Raw genomic sequence first — 7,856 nt, 5'->3', positions numbered from 1 at the left:
CATGTGACCAAGTGGAGGGATGGTCTAATTTCACGTAAAAGCCTGGTCAGATCTAGGATGATGAGCCAAGCTGTTCTCATGAGAAGGAGTGTGCCTTTAATTCGCGGAAGAGAACTAGCTTCGCGCATGAATGTAGTGTGGTGTTTGCCTGTGGAAGGTCTTGGCGAGTGGAAAACAGGCTTCAGTTGGTTTGTGTCCAAAATGTTTGATTTTTGAGTCACTTGAGAAAAAGTGACTCTATGTAATCGGTCAGTGTTAGTCTGTCCGGCCGGCCGTCCGGCGTCCGTAGACACCACCTTAACGTTGGACTTTTCTCGGAAACTATCAAAGCGATCGGGCTCATATTTTGTTTAGTCGTGACCTCCAATGACCTCTACACTTTAACGATGGTTTCGTTGACCTTTGACCTTTTTCAAGGTCACAGGTCAGCGTCAAAGGAAAAATTAGACATTTTATATCTTTGACAAAGTATCTCGGAAACTATCAAAGCGATCGGGCTCATATTTTGTTTAGTCGTGACCTCCAATGACCTCTACACTTTAACGATGGTTTCGTTGACCTTTGACCTTTTTCAAGGTCACAGGTCAGCGTCAAAGGAAAAATTTGACATTTTATATCTTTGACAAAGTTCATCGGATGTGATTGAAACTTTGTAGGATTATTCTTTACATCAAAGTATTTACATCTGTAGCCTTTTACGAACGTTATCAGAAAAACAAGGGAGATAACTAGCCTTTTCTGTTCGGCAACACACAACTTAACGTTGGGCTTTTCTCGGAAACTATAAAAGTGACCGGGCTCAAATTTTATGTGAACTTGACTCATTGTGTTGTGAATAGCAATTTCTTCCTGTCCATCTGATGCCTCATATAATATTCAGAACTGCGAAAGTGACTCGATCGAGCGTTTGCTCTTGTTTAATGAAAATGAGATAACGAAGAATGGGATAAATATGTTGCACACCTCGACCAGGACAGGTAAGATATTTTCTTCTGGGCCATTTTTGGATATTCCCAAGCCCCTGGCGAGTGAATACCCGAAAACTGCACTTGGAAACATACACGTATCTCGGCTATCCTGGACTCGGACATGTGAAACCTATGGTTTGGCATAGTGATAACACACACACACACACACACACACACACACACACACTCACTCTCTCTCTCTCTCTCTCTCTCTCTCTCTCTCTTTCTCTCTCTCTCTCACACACACACACACACACACAGATGTGCCACTTGTATGTGTCTAAGCCGATGTATGAGAGGAGATAAAGATGACAGCCCAGATCTTGGCCTTTTGGTTTTAACAGGAATATTTCCTTCAATCCATGCAAACACACATGCTCGGTAATATTTGTTCTATTTTTACATTTAGTCAAGTTTTGACTAAATGTTTTAACATAGAGGGGGAATCGAGACGAGGGTCATGGTGTATGTGTGTGTGTGTGTGTGTGTGTGTAGAGCGATTCAGAGTAAACTACTGGACCGATCTTTATGAAATTTGACATGAGAGTTCCTGGGTATGATATCCCCGGACATTTTTTCTTTTTTTCATAAATGTCTTTGATGACGTCATATCCGGCTTTTTGTAAAAGTTGAGGCGGCACTGTCACACCCTCATTTTTCAATCAAATTGATTGAAATTTTGGCCAAGCAATCTTCGACGAAGGCCGGACTTCGGTATTGCATTTCAGCTTGGTGGCTTAAAAATTAATTAATGACTTTGGTCATTAAAAATCTGAAAATTGTAAAAAAAAATTATTTTTTTATAAAACGATCCAAATTTACGTTCATCTTATTCTTCATAATTTTCTGATTCCAAAAACATATAAATATGTTATATTTGGATTAAAAACAAGCTCTGAAAATTAAAAATTATGATCAAAATTAAATTTTCGAAATCAATTTAAAAACACTTTCATCTTATTCCTTGTCGGTTCCTGATTCCAAAAACATAGAGATATGATATGTTTGGATTAAAAACACGCTCAGAAAGTTAAAACGAAGAGAGGTACAGTAAAGCGTGCTATGAAGCACAGCGCAACCGCTACCGCGCCAAACAGGCTCGTCACTTTCACTGCCTTTTGCACTAGCGGCGGACTACGTTCAATTTCATTCTGTGAGTTCCACAGCTTGACTAAATGTAGTAATTTCGCCTTACGCGACTTGTTTGTAATTCCAACAATAACATTACCGTCACTTCATTCAAACATTCCTTTACAGAGATATCGGCCAAAAAACAATGATAATAGAACCTCAATTAAAAAAGATCGTGTCTTAAAAGGGAGGACATGTTAAAATGGGTGTCAATTCACAGATTATTAACAGAAACTGTGAAATATTAGCCGGGGTTGGGTACTTCTTCTTCTGCGTTCGTGGGCTGAAACTCCCACGTACACTCGTGTTTTTTGCACGAGTGGAATTTTACGTGTATGACCGTTTTTTACCCCGCCATTTAGGCAGCCATACGCCGTTTTCGGAGGAAGCATGCTGGGTATTTTCGTGTTTCTATAACCCACCGAACTCTGACATGGATTACAGGATCGTGCGCACTTGGTCTTGTGCTTGCGTGTACACACGGGGGTGTTCGGACACCGAGGAGAGTCTGCACACAAAGTTGACTGAGAAATAAATCTCTCGCCGAACGTGGGGACGAACTCACGCTGACAGCGGCCAACTCCGGGATACAAATCCAGCGCGCTACCGACTGAGCTACATCCCCGCCCGGGTTGGGTACTGAAAACGGAGGTCTTCAACTTATAGGGGTTCACATCGTAATTGGTAGACTTTTTCCCTTCCTCTGTTGCAACAACGGAACAGAACAGAAAAACCAAATAATACAATGAATGCTATGCAGCTTCCTCTTTTTGCGTACTTGAATGGAACGTGCCAGTTTCTGCTGCCAATCAAAAACAGAAGCCAAACTTGTACAAAAGAGTACATGTACAAGCTTGAAGGCACAGTCCTTCGGGCCAAGCAAACAGTCCAGCCGAGTCAAAATCCAGATCTAGTCACGAACATCCCTCCACATGGACGCATGTCAAACATCCACATCCGGGCTGCTTCCTGTGCAGAGTTAAAGTTTTTGACGAATTACTATTACAGATTGCTACTTGTGTCCGTTTTGAGATGGATTCATAGAAAAGTCAAAATCTGAAAGCAGTCAGGGTGTTGATTTTTGGTATATGTCCAAGTGGAGGGATGGTGAAAGCCTGTCCAGATGTGAGATGGTGAGTTGAATTGTTAACTTGACGCGGGTATGACAGTCTTTAAAGAAACCTGTTGTATTTTGTAACAAAAAAGGAAAGAAAGAAAGCCAAAGAATAACGAAGTCAACTCTAAAAATGTATATTTTTGAGCTTTCTTTTACATGTGTCTTGCTAATAGCCAGAAATGGAAGAAAGGGGGCGCGGGTAAAAATTATTGACAGAAACGTGCTTTTGTTTGGCCCGAGTCTGAAGGAAAAAATAAGTATTGACACCAGAAGAGCGAACAAAGAAGAACTTTTGAAAACAAGAAGACGAGAGAGAGAGAGAGACTGAGTGCGTGCTGTGAGTGTGTTAGCCTGTGTGTGTGTGTGACGGTGTGTCACGATGAAAGAGAGAGAGAGAAAGAGAGAGAGAAGCACATAATTGTCAGTTTTTGAAGAGACACTGAGCATGCAAGAATCTGCTTTTAACATTTAGCCGGCTCTCGTTGGAGGAGGGGGTGGGGATTAGGCCTAACTGTGTTTGTGTTGAGAACGGCTTCCCTAAAAAATCAACAAGGAAAACGTAGCCTACGTGTGTCAAAGCGGCGGCAGAAAAAGAACAACCGCAGCCTTTAGCTCTGTGGAACCTCGACAATAGGAAGACTGGGCAAAGCTAAGAAGAAAGGCCAACAAAAAAAGGGAAGAAAAACTCGGCGAGAAGGCGAGGTCATCTTCACACGTTTGCCTGGGGGACCTGGGGGCCTCCCTAATGCCCAGCCAGCGATGAAATATTAAAAAGCGCAAATCGGATAAAAGACGAAAGTTTATTAAGTTTCCACACCTCCCAGCCTTCATCAATTACACTTTGATGCCGACGTCGGAGCAACAATTGGATTGAGGGGAATTTATAAACTGTTTAGAAATCACAGAGGGGGAACCCGGGCCCACCGATCGATGGAGACGTACGGCGAGCCTGTGCGCGAGAAGGTGACGGGCGCGAGCAAACCTAATTTGGCCAGCACGTGCCAGGGCCGGCCAGCGTGCAAACAACGACAAGCACGCCACCTTGCGGCCTCCTGGCAGCCGCCGTTGGTGCCATCCAGGGGAGGGAATTTGCCGCTCGGAAACAGCCGGTCCGAGGTGTCGGCCACGAGTTTGAACCGAGATTGGGGCCTGATTATTTCTCCCCACCTTGCTTTGTTTTTGTGCTCTGCCTTTCCCGGGCTTCTTGCAGTTTGGGAGGAGGAGGAGGAGGACTGAAGAGAAGCGGGGGAAGCTGGGTGGGGACTGAGGAGTGAGGGGGTGGTAGGGTAAGAAAGAGAAAGGAAGGAGACCGGGCGGTAATTCGCTTTGTCTAAACGCTCCAGTCGGTTTCGGCTCGAGCGGTGACAAGATAGACTTAGTCAGGGAAAGGACCCGGATGTTGAGCCGAGACGAGTTTTTTCTTCTTCGACAGTGTGAAAAAAAAGAAGAAAAAAAGAAGTGTGACGTGCGCAAAAGAGAGAAAAGAGAGATAAAAAAAAAAAAGTTAGCGTGCCGTGTGCAAGATCAGAGGTGGAGAAGAGTCATCAAGGCAGCAGGACCCGAGCTGGGTGACAAGATTGATGGTGTTTGAAAACGTGGAGGTTGAACGGCGGTCCTTAATAGAATTGAAGTTTTGCTGGCGGGACAATTACAGCCCCGTGCTCCTGACAAGGATTACACGGGATGTTGTCACTAACGTAGATTGAATCACGTCACTGGGCTCGGCCCTAGCACGGCCCGACGTGTTTCATTTTCTTGGACTCTTCTTTGTTTTTTGCTTGTTTGTTTTTGTTCAGCCTCACCTCTCCCGCCTCGGCTGACAAGCAATCTCGTGTTACACGTTTAGATTGAAATTGTGCTGAGATTTCGTGGTGTCTCCGTCCCAAGCCGAAATTTGGCATCTTGGGGAAATTCTGCTCAATTGGAGGCCGGCAGAGTCAAAGAAGGCAGATTCCTGAGAGAGAGAAACATTGAAACATTGAAACATTGAACTTTATTACAGGAAAGATAGCATTAGGTCCGTAGGACCTTTCTTACAGCTAGTCCTGATCTAAGCAAAATGGTTATAATCGAAATGGGAATACATAGGGAGAGAGAGAGAGAGAGAGAGAGAGAGAGAGAGAGAGAGAGAGAGAGAGAGAGAGAGAGAGACACTCAGACTCTGACTCAGACTCAGAACTTTATTACAAAAGGATAAAGGTTTTAGGCAAAGCCTATTCTTCCAACCTGTCCTTTATACAACACACAAAGACAGACGCACATAAAAATATAAATTCAATCATATAAAATACAGAAATACATTGTATGGAATGCAACACAATGTGCATTTAAGGAATGACATAAGGAGAACTCAAAAATTACAAAATTACATTGACATAGTTATACCTTTCATTTGGGAATCCAGAGTCCATGAAGCAGTACATTCTACAGACAATTCATTCTTGTCACCAGGGAATAGAGAAATGTCGTATGAGAGCCAAAACGTGCGTATACTGGCATGGTCTAAGTCACGACATTGACACCTTCGTAAAAACCTGCGAAACATGCCTGAAACATCAGAAAAGTCAACCCCATGAAGAACTGTTGCAGCATGAGATTCCAGAACGACCTTGGCACACAGTCGGCACTGACATCCTGACGATGGATGGTAGCGACTACATTGTCGTTTGCGACTACTATTCAAAAATGCCGTTCGTACGCCACACAGCAACAGCAGGCCAAACAACAAGCACAGGCATCATCTCCGCCTTCAGTCAACTTTTCGGGGAGCAGGGAGTTCCAGAAAAACTTGTCAGTGACAACGGGAAACCATACATCAGCACTGAATTTCAAAGATTCAGAAAAGAATGGGGATTCCAGCATACTACAAGCTCACCAAGATACCCAAGATCAAACGGACTAGCAGAGAGAACCGTGCAGACAGTCAAGAACATTATGACCAAAGCAAAAGAGTCTCACTCTGACATCAACATAGCACTTCTTGCTTTCAGCTCTACTCCCATCGACCACAAACTCCCATCCCCAGCTGAACTCCTATACTCCCGCAAACTCAAAACAAACCTTCCCTCTGTTATTCCCAACACCCTGTCCAAGAAATAAGAAGTCAGAAAGCAGCTAGAAAAGCGTCAACAGCAGCAGAAGATGTACCATGCCAGAACAGCAACATGCAGTCTCCCACCACTGTCAAAAGGTCAACGTGTCATGATGCAGAAAGAAGAAGGAGGAAAATGGACACAAGCAACAGTCATACAACCCAGCAACGAACCAAGATCATACGTTGTCCAATCACCCAATGGAGCAACCTATCGCAGAAACAGAAGACACCTGATGAACCTGCAGAAGCCAACAGAACGACATGTCAGATTTTATAACAAACCTGAGATCATCGAGACCAGAACACCACCTCCAATCTCCACAACACCTGAGCAGAATGATGATCACATCCAAGCAGCAAAACCTCTGGACATACATTACTCAGCCAGTAGTTAAAGCACCAACACCAAGTCCACATCAGAGGCCCCAGAGAAGCATCACGAAGCCAGAAAGACTCATTGAAAGCATTTGACGATTTGACATTTGACGACATGACAAACATGTTTTGATTGTTTGATTTATTTCATATGTTCTGTGTATTCAGTATTACAGAGACAAGTTTTGCAGAGACAAGCAATACAGAGACAAGAATTATGAACAATGACAACAGAAGTCTCAGTGAAAAGTTTTCTTTATTTCAGAGCAACGGATTTGTTGTATTATTGCAGTTAGTGTTATGATCGTTGAAAGTTATCTTTGTAATTGTCCATGGTTAAGACGCAATCTTTCTTTAAAAGTAACGTTCAGAAATAATTGTTTTATTTCATTATCAGAAAGTGATAAATAATTCTTTGGAATCGATTATGTTATTTTCATTTATCTAAAGAAGAGGGATGGAATGATATCCATGGTACGTGTGAAACACCAGGAACCCAGTACCTCTGAGCTATAGCGGATACTGTTATATTGTGCTTACTGAGAGTATCTTCCCTTTCCTTATGGCTGTACTTCCTGCAAGATGGATACCTCAATACAATGTTGAAACTGAACTACTTCTCCTGAGTCTGCAGTGAGCGTGAGTGAATGACACACATACAACAACATGAACAGTAAACAATGACATTAAAGTTGTCATCAAAATCGAATGTTCGCAAACAGATTTTAAAATGATTGCATCGTATTCTTCATAAAATTCTGAACTATCTATCTATATATATATATATATATATATATATATATATATATATATATATATATATATATATATATATATATATATATATATAAAACATCAGAAATTGTGAAAGAAACAATTGAAAGTCAGCAGAGACTTTCTTCCGAGATTTGTTAAAATCTCTTAGCAGAGAAAGAGAGAGAAATAAGTATCCCTTCACAGACAGCCTATTGGGAGCATCAGACCCTCCTCAAGGGGGACCGAGATTTACAGAGCAAAGTCCCTTTGTGGGGGACGTATCACAAGGTAATCTAGTCCTGAGGATATATACACACGACTTGTGTCTGTCTGTCTGTCTGTCTGTCTGTGTGTGTATGTGTGTATTCGCCATGCACGGCCAAAGTTCTCGATGGATCTGCTTCAAATTTGGTGG

This window comes from Littorina saxatilis, linkage group LG1, assembly GCF_037325665.1.
Source record: "Littorina saxatilis isolate snail1 linkage group LG1, US_GU_Lsax_2.0, whole genome shotgun sequence".
NCBI lineage: Eukaryota > Metazoa > Mollusca > Gastropoda > Littorinimorpha > Littorinidae > Littorina > Littorina saxatilis.
The sequence above is the reverse complement of the archived record's forward strand: the minus strand, read 5'-3'. Positions refer to the sequence as shown.